General features: G+C 41.5%; 1 protein-coding gene across 1 annotated transcript in view; it reads left to right on the top strand.

The window, feature by feature from the left end:
- TRAPPC9 (trafficking protein particle complex subunit 9) overlaps nucleotides 1-12,656 on the top strand; it is a 2,581,727-nt gene that overhangs the window by 546,524 nt on the left and 2,022,547 nt on the right. The window lies entirely within an intron of this gene.

Here is a 12,656-nt window from a genome sequence, read left to right as displayed (position 1 = left end):
ATACAATATTACTATTTTCACAACACCGGAGACCCAACTTCTGTTTTGCCATACCGAGGCATCAGTCCTCCTCTGGGTCAGAGTCACTGTCTTCACGATCTGACGGAGGATCACAAATTCCCCCTCTGTATTATTCCATGCACCCCATATTTTTCCCCACTTTTTAGGGCATCCTCTATTACTGTACACCACCCTCTCATCTATCATGGTTGCGTCCATATCTTTATTCCATTGTGCTAGGGTAGGTCCATCCACGCCACCCCACTTTTGCGCTATATTTCTTTTTGCCACCGTCATGCCCAATGTAACCCATTTTTTCCCCAAGTGCGTGAGGTCGTTAGGCTCCCCTATGTTTAACAAGCAGCGCCTGGGCTCAGGTAGCAGTGATACCTCTACCACCTGCGAAATTGTTCTCAGCACCTGTGTCCAATATTCCGCTATCCTGGGGCAGTCCCATATGGTATGATAAAAGGTCCCCTCTTCCCCGCATCCTCTCAGGCAGTAGGGATGCGCAACCTTTCCTATTGCATGCAAGGTGTGTCTGGTGTAGTAGGAGCGGTGTAGAATACGTAATTGCACCAGTCGAAGTCGTGAAGGTATACCCACCTACCTCGGGGATGCTAATGCTTCCTGCCATTCTGAGTCGTCGATTTCAGCAAAGTTGTGTGCCCATTTATCCCTCAGTGGCCCCGTTGGGTCAGGGAGGTTATTTACAAGTTTACGGTAGGTTAGTCTGTCAACAGTCTATCTTCCATTGGGGATGCCTCTGGGACCTCTGAGCCAGTTGATAATGCCCTCACCAGAGCGTGCCGTATCTGTGTGTACCTGAACAGTTCCGAGGGGGCCAGTTCATACTGCTGTTGTAAGCTTTCAAAGGAAAGCACTTCCCCCTTCTGCCACATATCTCCGACCGTTGATATCCCAATGTTGGCCCAACAGTCAAACCCTTTACTGTGTCTGAGGTTTCCGAACCGTTTTGTGTCCCATAACGGCGTAAGCCGGGTTATCACTCCCTGCCACCCTAATCTTGTTTGAGCTGTATGCCACAATCCCAGGGTATGCCGTAGTGGTCCAAACTTTGTCTGTGTCAATTTTTTATCATAAAGGGGGGCTAACATGTCCCTCCCACCCAACTGCGCCTTGTCCGCCTGTAGTGCCGGGTCAGACTGTGGGAGATGTATCCATTGATTAATCACTTTTAATTGTTCGGACCAATAATAACGTTTTATATCTGGAAGTGCTATCCCACTGTCACACTAACCACGCACTAGCTCTAGCTTGGCCTGTGCAATACGTGCTGGTTTATTGCCCCACAGTAGACTGGAGACCTGTGCTGCGATAGCTTTGAAGTAGGAGGGTGTCACTACATATGGTGTATTTTCCTGAATGTATAGGGCCGCAGTAGGGCTATCAGGGTCAGCGCTAGTGTTTCCCTGTGACGTATGTCTCGTTTGAGACGCTCTAGCGGCAAAATATTGTTTTTAATAAATTTAAAGTAATACACGTTTGGTTTCATCAAGATTTGGGTTAAGGTTAGTTTTACTGTAATTAAAGAAAATGAATTTAATTTTATATTAATTATGGCTTAGAGAAAGTAATACAATAATGTTACCTATTATCTTACTTTTAATAGATTTAGTTCACATTCAGCCTTGATATTAATATCATTTATTCATTTTAAATTAAAAATATATTTAAGTTTTTAAAATTCAGGTTAATGTTAGAATAAGGTTCATTTTTTTCTTGCAAGGGTTATTGTGCACACACAAAGGGCTTGCAGCCTGCCCATTGCTTAACATTCATTGGCTTCATTGTCCCTCTTATTTTCTGTCTTCTAATTGGCTAGCTTGTGCTGGCTTCACTTCCTCTTCTTTTGGCTGGAGCATTGACCAAGTACTGATTGCTTCAGCTTAATTGCTGTCCTTGCTCAGTTCACCCTGTGATTGAGGCACAACTTTTCTTTTTTTTCTTCTACCCCGTTGTCCTTGTTGAACCTTTTGCCATTTGTAACTATGTTTTTACTATGCAACCCACACTTCAAATAAGCCCTTTTCTCATTTGAAATGGATATTTATTCTGACAACAGATTTTATCTGCTTTTAATGTAACAACAGATGTTACCTGCTTCTAAATGTATTTCCCTAAGACGTGAACATGGGCGCTATTGCTTTTTTTGTGAAATGATGTTTTGCTTAATGTCATATTTTAATTATTTTTCTTGTATCGGGAGATTACCTGATTTGCTCAATATCACAGGGGTGTTGTGTAGGCACTACAAGTGTTTTGTGTCATTATATACTGTGCAGAACTGTGTAGCATTGGAGGACCCATAAACATTCAACAAAGCATAATACAATACATAATTCTGCTTGTGTGACACAGTAAGTTACAACAGTGACACAAAAGGTTACCTTTTCTTTTTTTTTGTTTAAATATATTTATTGTTATTTCTGGTGCATAAAAAATATTCAGTCATTACAAAACCTAGCGTTAAAACTTCCATATGATTACAATACGATACATTTGAGTTTAAGCCATAATAGATTCCTCAGAAGTACATTACAATGTTAAAAGCACAGGAATATACAGTAAAATACCTACAAAATGTCATTATCCATATCCTATTAGAAAACGTTTTAAAATCTAGCTTCCCTCCAGTTTTTGAGTGGGGCCCAGATGTTCAGACCTTGCTCCCGCATCCTCCTATACCCATCGGGAGTATAGTGCTGCTTCCATGTTATGGATCCCGAGTAATCTTGACAACCCATCTGAAATGAGGGAGCCGTAGAGTCTTTCCAGCCCACAGCCAATATTATTTTAAAAACAGCCACGCAGATAAATACAAAAGATTACTACTCCGTTTTCAATCTCAGACTAGAATCACTGCCCAGGATCACAAGGGTAGGGGATAGGGTAACTCTAGTCCCTAGCAGCCCCTCTCACAATCTTTCAATCTCTGTACCTATATTCCTATGTGCGCTACAATGATAAAACATATGTATCGGGTCTGCCGGACCCTGGGAGCATCATCCTCTTTTTTTCCCCCACTCAAATAACTTGATTTCAGTGATGATCACAGGTAAAAGAATGGTAGGAAGGAAGAGTAGTGGCATGGGAGCATTAGGGGATACAAAAAGTGAGAAGTAAGGGTTTGTGATGTAGGACTAAGAATGCAGGCCTTGGAAAGGTGGGTTTCAATAGTGTGCATGAGCACTGGACAGGGGAATAAAGTTCAGAGTTTTGGGGTACTGGAATAGAAGAACTAAGAATGGAGGCATGGGAATAATGGGGTTCAGCAGTGTACAGGAATAGTGGTACTGAGGATTGGGGTATGCAAATAGTGGATTTAGAGTATGAGAATTTGGGGTATTGCAATAGCAGGATTAAAGATTGGTTCGTGGAAGTGGTTGGAATTGAAGGATTGAGATGTTGGAATAATGACACTGGGGTTTGAGAATAGTGGTGTTGGCACCTGGGACTGTAGTAACGTGGTGATATGGGGAAGCCCATTTCTTTATTTCTTTATTTCGACAATTTGTTTGTCATAAAAGAAGAATTACAAACATTTATTACATCTAAAATAGTTAAAACAAGGATTAAAAAGTTAAAACAATTCAACAAATCCATGTACATTAGACGATAGAAAAGTGCATAATACATAGTCCCTCGTACCCCAACAGAGAGATAGTAGGGTGCAACCCCCTGTGGTCCAGTCAAGTAGCCGCAATTCAAATCTCAGAGGGTAACTAACAGTGACCTCCTAATGTTCCACATTGCTGCTAAGTTCTTAGTTAAAGCAAAGACCACAACCGACGAGAGATCGGACTTAAGAATCCTGTATGCTTGGGCACAGTGAGTTAGCCCCAGGTTTTTACATAACGGGGCAACCCACCTCCTCCTTGGATTAAGGTAGGCAGGGCAAAAAAAGACAACATGGACCTCGCTTTCTAAATTGGCACTACAACCTGGGCAATTCACAGGGGAGAGAGCCGTGCCGCCATTGTAGGAAGAACGCCAATGCTGCCTTTAGTTGTTTCTCACAAAATCCAAACCTCACCCTTGATTGAAGCAAAAAGTGAGAAGATCTAAGTCCATTGAATGAATCTTTAGTTTTTATTTTATTTTTACTTCATTTGAGTTTTTTGATTTTTCTCTGAGTCATTTTTTTAGTTTGCAAAAACATATAACATACAAAATATGAAACACATTATATACATTTAAAACACTCCCCTACCCAACATTCTCACATGCACTCTTTTATACAAAACACTCAAACACTCTCACACACTCTACAATACCAGGTACATATTAGCAATTCTTCAAAGATCAATATCAATCAATTATCAATAATGCCATAGATATTCTTTTTGACCTATTTTCAAATAGGTCAAAAAGAATATCTATGGCATTATTGATAATTGATTGATATTGATCTTTGAAGAATTGCTAATATGTACCTGGTATTGTAGAGTGTGTGAGAGTAAACGCGCCCTTTTATTTTCCCGGAATAGCTGAACCAGCTGCAATCTCGAAATCCCTGCACATTCTTGCTCCGGGTCGGACCACGTTGCCTCAAGACCTAGGTTCTCAAGTTCCCCTCTAACATGCTTAAACCAGGGTAATTTAGCAACATTAGTTAATCGCAAAATCTCAGTTAACTCTCCCCTGTATACACTCCACTCCGGAGAGACCCAGAGCCGCCTCCAAAAAGTTAATGGTCTTAGGGCCAGCTCTTCTTCTATCGGCCGTAGGCCCAGGTCAAGTCTCAATGGGACCAAGGGCATGCTTGGAGGTAGAGCTACCATCTGCCTAAGGAATCTGTTTTCCGTAATTGCAATTCTTGGGGCAACCTTGAATCCCCACAGCTCCGCCCCGTAGGTCACAGCCCCACGTGCTCTCAGTTTATATATTTCAAGAGGGGGGCCAAGCGGCTTAATTGATGATTTATTCAACAGTTTCAAAATGACCCCGGCTATCTGGGTCAGCTTAAGTTGTGATCTTACTTGGTGATGAACCCAGTTAAATGATTCATTGAGGGTCAGGCCGAGGTAGTCAAAGGTATAGACCCTTTCAAGCTGTACTCCCTCTATGACATGGTTTGGACGGGTTTTAACAGGCGGGTTAAAAATCATAAATTTAGTTTTTGTGGTGTTGATTTCAAGACCCCGGTCCTGACAAAAGGAAACAAACCCGTCCAGGACTCGCTGGATACTCATCAGCGTTTTTGATAATAGCAGGGTATCGTCCGCGAACATAATTGCGGGAATCTTGGACCCTGCAAGCTTTGTTGCATCGGTATCCGCTACGGACTCCAGGTGTGCGATTACCCCGTTGACATAGAGGCAGAACAGGGTCGGTGCCAAGACACAACCCTGTCTTACCCCCCTGCCAATGGGGAATCGAGCTGTTAGAGACCCAGCACTACCACATCTGACCTGGGCATAATTTCCTGCATGGAGGCGGATCAAGATATTCATAAGTGAGGCCGGGATCCCTAGTTCACCTATTACAGTCCTCCGCTTCCGGCGTGGGACTAGGTCGAAAGCTGCGCGGAGGTCTACAAAGACTGTATAGAGTGAACCTCCACCAGCCTTCACAACCTTCCAGTAGAGCATATTCAAGCGGAAAATTTGGTCTGTTGTGGATACATTCTTTCTGAACCCGGCTTGATAGGGGCTCAGAATGGATTGTTCCTCGGTCCAATCTAATAATGCGATTTAGAATTAGCCTAGCAAAATGATTTTGAGGCACGTCAATAAGACTAATTGGCTTATAGTTGGCTGGGAGCAAAGGCGACCCCTTTTTGAAAATAGGGACGATCTCTGCCCCCAGCCAAGTATCAGGGACCGACATGCCTCCCCATATTGCGTTAAACACAGATGCTAGATAAGGTGCCCATACCCCGGGTTCGTGTTTTAGAAGGTCACCAGGAACTCTATCCAGCCCCGGGGCTTTCCCTGACGGTAAACTTAGAACCACCATCTCCACCTCCCCAACGGAAAATTCACCACCTCTAGTACCACTTTGGTGAGGGGGGACAAGTACCTGCCACTCAGGGTTATCACAGTCATTATCTCCCTGGTAAAGGTTTTCAAAATGCTCTTCCCAAACCTCCGCGGCAATATTGAGTGCCACGCCGCCACAGGATCAGCTGATCCTCTGTTTACAATTTGCCAAAAGTTACGGGCATCTTTCGCTGCCAGCGTTGCAACCAATTTCGCCCAGTGGTCCACCTCCCACTCTTTTTTTGCGTGATGAATAATATGGCGATATGATGCCCTTTTTATTTTAATTTGGTCCCTGTTTTGGTTATGCTTCAGAGCATGAATAAGTTCAGTTTTCGCCTTCCTGCACGCTTGGTTATACCAGGAGGGTTTTCTACCTGGCCTAGTCCCTCCTCCTATGGGGTTAAAAATCCCTGCAAGGTTAGATGTCAAAGCCTGACACAGTGCCCCCAGTTCGGCAAACAAGGAAGGGGAGCTGCCCCTGGTAAGCAAAGCACCAGCAGCTTCCAATGCCGTAACTACATGGCCATAAATATCAGCCAACAGCTCTGGGCGGGTTACTGCTTTATCCCATCTAATCCTTCTTCTATTACTAGCTAGGGTTGTTCAATTATCCAGTCCACTCTCACACTGGGGGTTAGAAATAGCAATAGTAGGGAACTGAAGAAGTATTATTAATGCGTTATGATCACTGTCACCTCGCTCTTCTACCCTAAACTCCTTGACCCTGGCCCATGCCTTGGTCTCTACAAAAATATAGTCCAGGCGCGCCTTCTGTCCAGGCTTGTTATAGGTGCACCTGGCTGGGATATCTGGGGATACCCGGCCATTGCACGCCCTAATTGAATGGTCTAAAGTCAGGGAAAGTAATTGTACATTCAAGGGCGCCCAGGATTTTGGCGGTGGGCCCACCACCCGAGGGATTTCCCAGTTTTCGTCCTCTTCCAAGATCTGCCCATCTAGCTGATCTACCAGTGGCTCAAAATGTACATTGAAATCACCACATACCAGAAGGATTGCATCCTTGTCTAAAAACCTAGAGAATTTGTCAATTGTTTTTGACTCAGCCGTCATGCTAACCGGCCTAGAATAAACATTAACCACTGCGAGTTTAGATAAGTTGGGCCACTCCAAAAGGATACATTGTATATCCTCAGAGGCGGTATCCACGTTCTTGATGCTACAGCCTAGATGGACTTTTACCCAGATTGTTAACCCCCCTGACGGCCTTCCTCTCCCGCCCCACTTCGCTGGAACAAAAAAGGAGACAAAACCAGAGCCAAATTCCTCCTCTCTTGCCCAAGTCTCTTGGAAGAGGCAGATGTCATTGTTATCAATGAATGACCCCCAATCTGGGCATGCCACTTTATTAGCTAGCCCAGCGATGTTCCATGACAGAATTTTTAAGGGCAGTCTATCTATGCTGGCCGCTGGGGTCGGGCTTGCAGGGTTCTCAGAAAAAGATGTTCTTACCCTCGGGAGAGAGTTAGTGATAAGAGACCCACAAGAAGGCTCCTGCACCTCCATCAGGTCTTCAGCTATGGAAGTGACATCTGACAAAGTGCTTTGCGATTTGGTACAGGCCCCCCCTCACAAAGCAACCCCCTCACACTCCTCTGGGGAAGCAATAGTGAGCATATGCGAGGGAGTGTTTAGAGATTTTATGAAGATTGTGGGAACCAATGATCAGGGTGAGGCCCGCATTTGGTGTAGCTTGATGTTTTTATATAAACTTGATATATTTGTAGTATAGAAATGTATTAAGTATACACTGAGACTCAAATCTCCGCGTTGTGCCACCCAGAGCCATCCACTCCCTCAAAGCTCATGGGGTGCATTTTGTTTTCTGAGCTTGAGGCTTATCTCTGCTCTGTTTGCCCCGTGGCGTGAAAACAAAATTAATGTGTCTCTTGGAAAAATCCATCATTCCTGTTATTTTGCTGTCTCTGCTCATGTCTGTTGCTAAGCTGGGGTGCTGAAACCTGATTAGAGAAATGCTGCATGCTAAACTAACGCATGCTTGACTAATCGCAGACCTGTTTGCTTGCAGCACTGCTGGGATAAAGATGTTCTTTTAGGATTCACTATTGGCTGTGAACAGAGTCATGTTCTTTTAGGGTTCACTTTTGGCTGTGAACAGTGTCATGTTCTTTTAGGGTTCACTATTGGCTGTGAACAGTGTCATGTTCTTTTAGGGTTCACTATTCTTTTTTTTAACAAGTTTTATTGCATATACTGGATCGTAAACAGCCTTTTTTTGCCACATCCCATGGGCCGGTGGCATATGTGGTTTTGTGCACTTTACACAGCTATATTTGCCAACAACCCAGCGGGCTGGCAGCGCTATCGTACAAATGTACCATTCCTGTCTGCATATATCCCAATGTCGACTACAATTGTACAATGATAAAAATGTAACAAACCTTCACCATCCCCACCCCCCATCTAGCTATGTTTCAGACATTCCTGGGCAGTGTCTACTAACGTTCTATTCCGAACTGCCTCTGTAGACTACGAGCAGCCAGCACATTTCGGTGTCAGACCTGTCCTGTACCATTTGAACTCCAACTCTGTTCCTCAAACTAGCTATCCCACCTATGATTATTCAATGTCTCGCCCCACGTGGAGTTTCCAATTATAAGTCTACCCCCCCACCCCCGACCTCAGCCACCTCGCAAAGGGTTCCCAAATGTCAGCTGGACGGGATCTACTCTGCATCAATTCCCAAAAGGTGGAAAATTGATCCCTACAATAGGTGACTGCTTTTATACTCCTGGCAATCGTAGGAGGTGCTGTTTTTTTCCAATGTATGGCTATCTGCCGTTTTGCCATCAACAGCAACATGGCCGCAAGCTTACGATTCCTCCTCGGAATGTCCTTTACATATCCTAGAGCCCGCAGAAGCTTGCCCTTGCCCTCATCTCTCAGTGTAGTATTCAGTGCTTCAGCCTGGATGGTACAACAAATAACCTCCCCCCTCACCGACCCCCGAATCAGGTTGTGAACTACCCCTCCCCACCCTCCCCATGCCCCCCCCAAAAACAGCAAACTAGCTGCACAGTACGGCTGTATTAAGGGAATCATCCCATGGGGTTCGCGGGGCCGCCAGCGAACTGCCCTGCACTTGTGGCTGGGTGGCCGGGCACGCTATATCTCGTCCACCTTCCAGGGTCTCTCTACACATAAAATTCCACAAGTTGACCCTGCACACCAAAAACAATTAGTGAACACAATATTAATGCTCAGTCTGCATTTGTTCATAGGAGAAAAGAAATTCAAATGTTCTCCCAAGAAAGTCCAAAGTCAATTTTCTTCTTTATTCTTTCCTTTTATTCAAAATTTGTAGATAAAAACAATAGCCAACGCGTTTCGTCCGAAACCGGACTTCTTCAGGGCTACATTTAAAAAGATACAAAAATATATATATAGGCATATGTACATGATATAGAAGTTTGTGCACAAACAAGTAGACCATACAGTTTTAACAGAGAGTAACATTTACAAAACACCAGACATTTTAAGGTAGACATTATTCAGAAACAGACTTGGATTAGTTCTCTTTTCCTTTCAGGGAGAACATGCATCATGACAAGAAGGTTAATCAAAACAAAAACCAAATTTGATAATTGCTTATCACCTGGCTTTAAAAAGAAGAATGAGTGTCAAAAGTAAGGTTTTATAGAAAGAGTCTTTTTAGAAAAATCTTAGCTACTTTGACCTGTAATTTTATTCAGTATACAAGTTTTATTCATAATCTAAAAGGTTTTAAATACCTTGACTCAAATATATCTTTACGCACAGCTTCCCGTCCGTCTTGAGAATTGTATTTTCAGTAAGGTTCTATAAATAAATATATCCGAATTTCAGTGATATATACATGGACATATTGAAATCCTATATAGTCTAATGACCCTCTTTTCCTTCTAGGCTTTTCACATAACATATAATTATAAGAGAGAAATCATTTTCTAGTTAGGATTCCTGATCTATTGTACCCATTACAAAAATATAGTTCAAATAATCTAAAACAGAAAAAGTCCTTCTATTTAGGACACCTATTGTTACACAAAGTTAAGGCAATATTAGTGGTTCAAAGATCTATAGTAAACACTTACTTCAAGTGTAGTGGAAACGGATTATGCGCTCAAGATATACCCTCAGTTCGTTATTTCCAATCAGAAAAAGAAGAATGAAGTATATGCCTGCAAGAGGGATTTATGGAGTATTAGAGTGGCACTGGGAACTGCCTACTACATAAGCGAATACATCTATTATTATGGAAAATAGAATACTTTTTGGACTGAGATACTGTCCAACAAGTGTTATCGGTAGAGTAAATAGTTGCGTGTTACAAATGTTACACAGCATTTCACTCCAAATGTCAATGTTTTCCAAATTATCACCTCCTTATTTTACTAAGCGTTTAAGATTGCAGAAACGAAAATATCTCGTACAAACACGTATACATGAGTCTTACGCGATAAGTTATTGGATAGATTTCGATCATAAGTAAATGAAAAGTAGAGCAAAAATTGCCACCATCTTAGAATGTTGGACGCATTGCAAGTCCCCTGTGAAATGCATGTAGTGCAATGCGATGATAGCGCTGCACAGAAAAGTATCAAGATAAACCCTCAAAGTTCCGGACACAAAAAAGAAACATTGAGAAGGGTTTTTAGTTAGCTAAAAACGGACCCATCTAGCGCATTCCAAAATGACATCTCGAAGAATAACTCACCATATATCTGGTATCGGCGTCTCGTAAACATGCGGTCGTCTGGTCGTCTAGTGTGTTTTAAAAGGTGTTTCGGGCAAGCTATATATACACCCTAAGGAGTAGTTTTCAATTACCAATTAACACAAGTAATTGGTGACAAAAAGAGCGGGCGACCACTGATTGCACAGAGATTAATACAAACGAGGCCGCCATCTTTGCCTAGTCAAGAACAACCCGAAATTAGATTTGGAAGTTAAATCGTAAACAAACAATAAGTTGATCCCCAAATAATATGAGATTACTTGATAAGATAGTGTTTCTATGTAACTTTTTTAAAACAGAATGCGTCTTTTTTGTCATATAAAACCCGGACTGAAAGTCCTTTTGTTCAGTAACCATTTTAAGTTGATCTAACCAATCCGAAGACCATGTTGGTATTGGTCGTAGCAGACATCTTAAGCTAGTCACATTTTTATTATAAGATGCCTGTTAATACTCACTTAGTGAATGGGCGTCGAACCCAATGTTCTTAAAAATAATAGCACTCGCGAGTTCGAATTTTATCACACTACCAACAATATGTTTGTATGTTCAAAAGATGTTGATTTATAAAGAAATATTAATTACGACCACACAGAGAGTCATTATTACATATTTTATACAATGCACAGGATCCGTTTTTTTAGTTTATTTAGATTATTTAGGAACAATAAAAGGCCGTCTGGTTTGTTTATAGTCATCTTAAAACGATATCCAAACGGTATAACGCATACCTCAAATATGACATCCATTAGTAGCTGGTAAAGGCAACTGCGAGAAAATGACTGAAGGGTCTAATGCAATTGCAAGATTCTTGTCATATGAGTCTTCTAGATTTAGTGATGGAAGACTCAAAAAATTATGATTCACGAGGTATGATGAAAGGCTGATATTTTGTGAAAGAAAATATTTCAGTTATTTCACAAAAGGTTATTATTTAAAAGGCGGCATAAAACAAAATCAGTAGGTGAGGATCTATATTCACTAAACTTTTGATTATACCCAAAACGTCAGTTTAAAGAAGATATCTCTAGTACTCAAATGGTCGCATAGCCAATGTAAAGAAAAAATTATGTTTTTAAAGACACAATCGGTGCAATGACATAATTCAGAAACGTAAAAATTAAAGGTCCAAAACAAATTAGGGAGTTCTATAAGACACAATAGTCATATATATACGGGCCAATGAAAACTCTTGAGTCAGTAATGCATATATGGGGACCATTCAAACTTTAACATATGACAAGAATCTTGCAATTGCATTAGACCCTTCAGTCATTTTCTCGCAGTTGCTTTTACCAGCTACTAATGGATGTCATATTTGAGGTATGCGGTTATACCGTTTGGATATCGTTTTAAGATGACTATAAACAAACCAGACGGCCTTTTATTGTTCCTAAATAATCTAAATAAACTAAAAAAACGGATCCTGCGCATTGTATAAAATATGTAATAATGACTCTCTGTGTGGTCGTAATTAATATTTCTTTATAAATCAATATCTTTTGAACATACAAACATATTGTTGGTAGCGTGATAAAATTCGAACTCGCGAGTGCTATTATTTTTAAGAACATTGGGTTCGACGCCCATTCACTAAGTGAGTATTAACAGGCATCTTATAATAAAAATGTGACTAGCTTAAGATGTCTGCTACGACCAATACCAACATGGTCTTCGGATTAGTTAGATCAATTTAAAATGGTTACTGAACAAAAGGACTTTCAGTCCGGGTTTTATATAATGCAAAAATGACGCATTCTGTTTTAAAAAAGTTACATAGAAACATTATCTTATCAAGTAATCTCATATTATTTGGGGATCAACTTATTGTTTGTTTACGATTTAACTTCCAAATCTAATTTCGGGTCGTTCTTGACTAGGCAAAGATGGCG

The sequence above is a fragment of the Lissotriton vulgaris genome, chromosome 4_1 (genome assembly GCF_964263255.1).
Source record: "Lissotriton vulgaris chromosome 4_1, aLisVul1.2, whole genome shotgun sequence".
NCBI classification, from domain to species: Eukaryota; Metazoa; Chordata; class Amphibia; order Caudata; family Salamandridae; genus Lissotriton; species Lissotriton vulgaris.
This window is presented reverse-complemented; position numbering and strand designations above follow the sequence as displayed.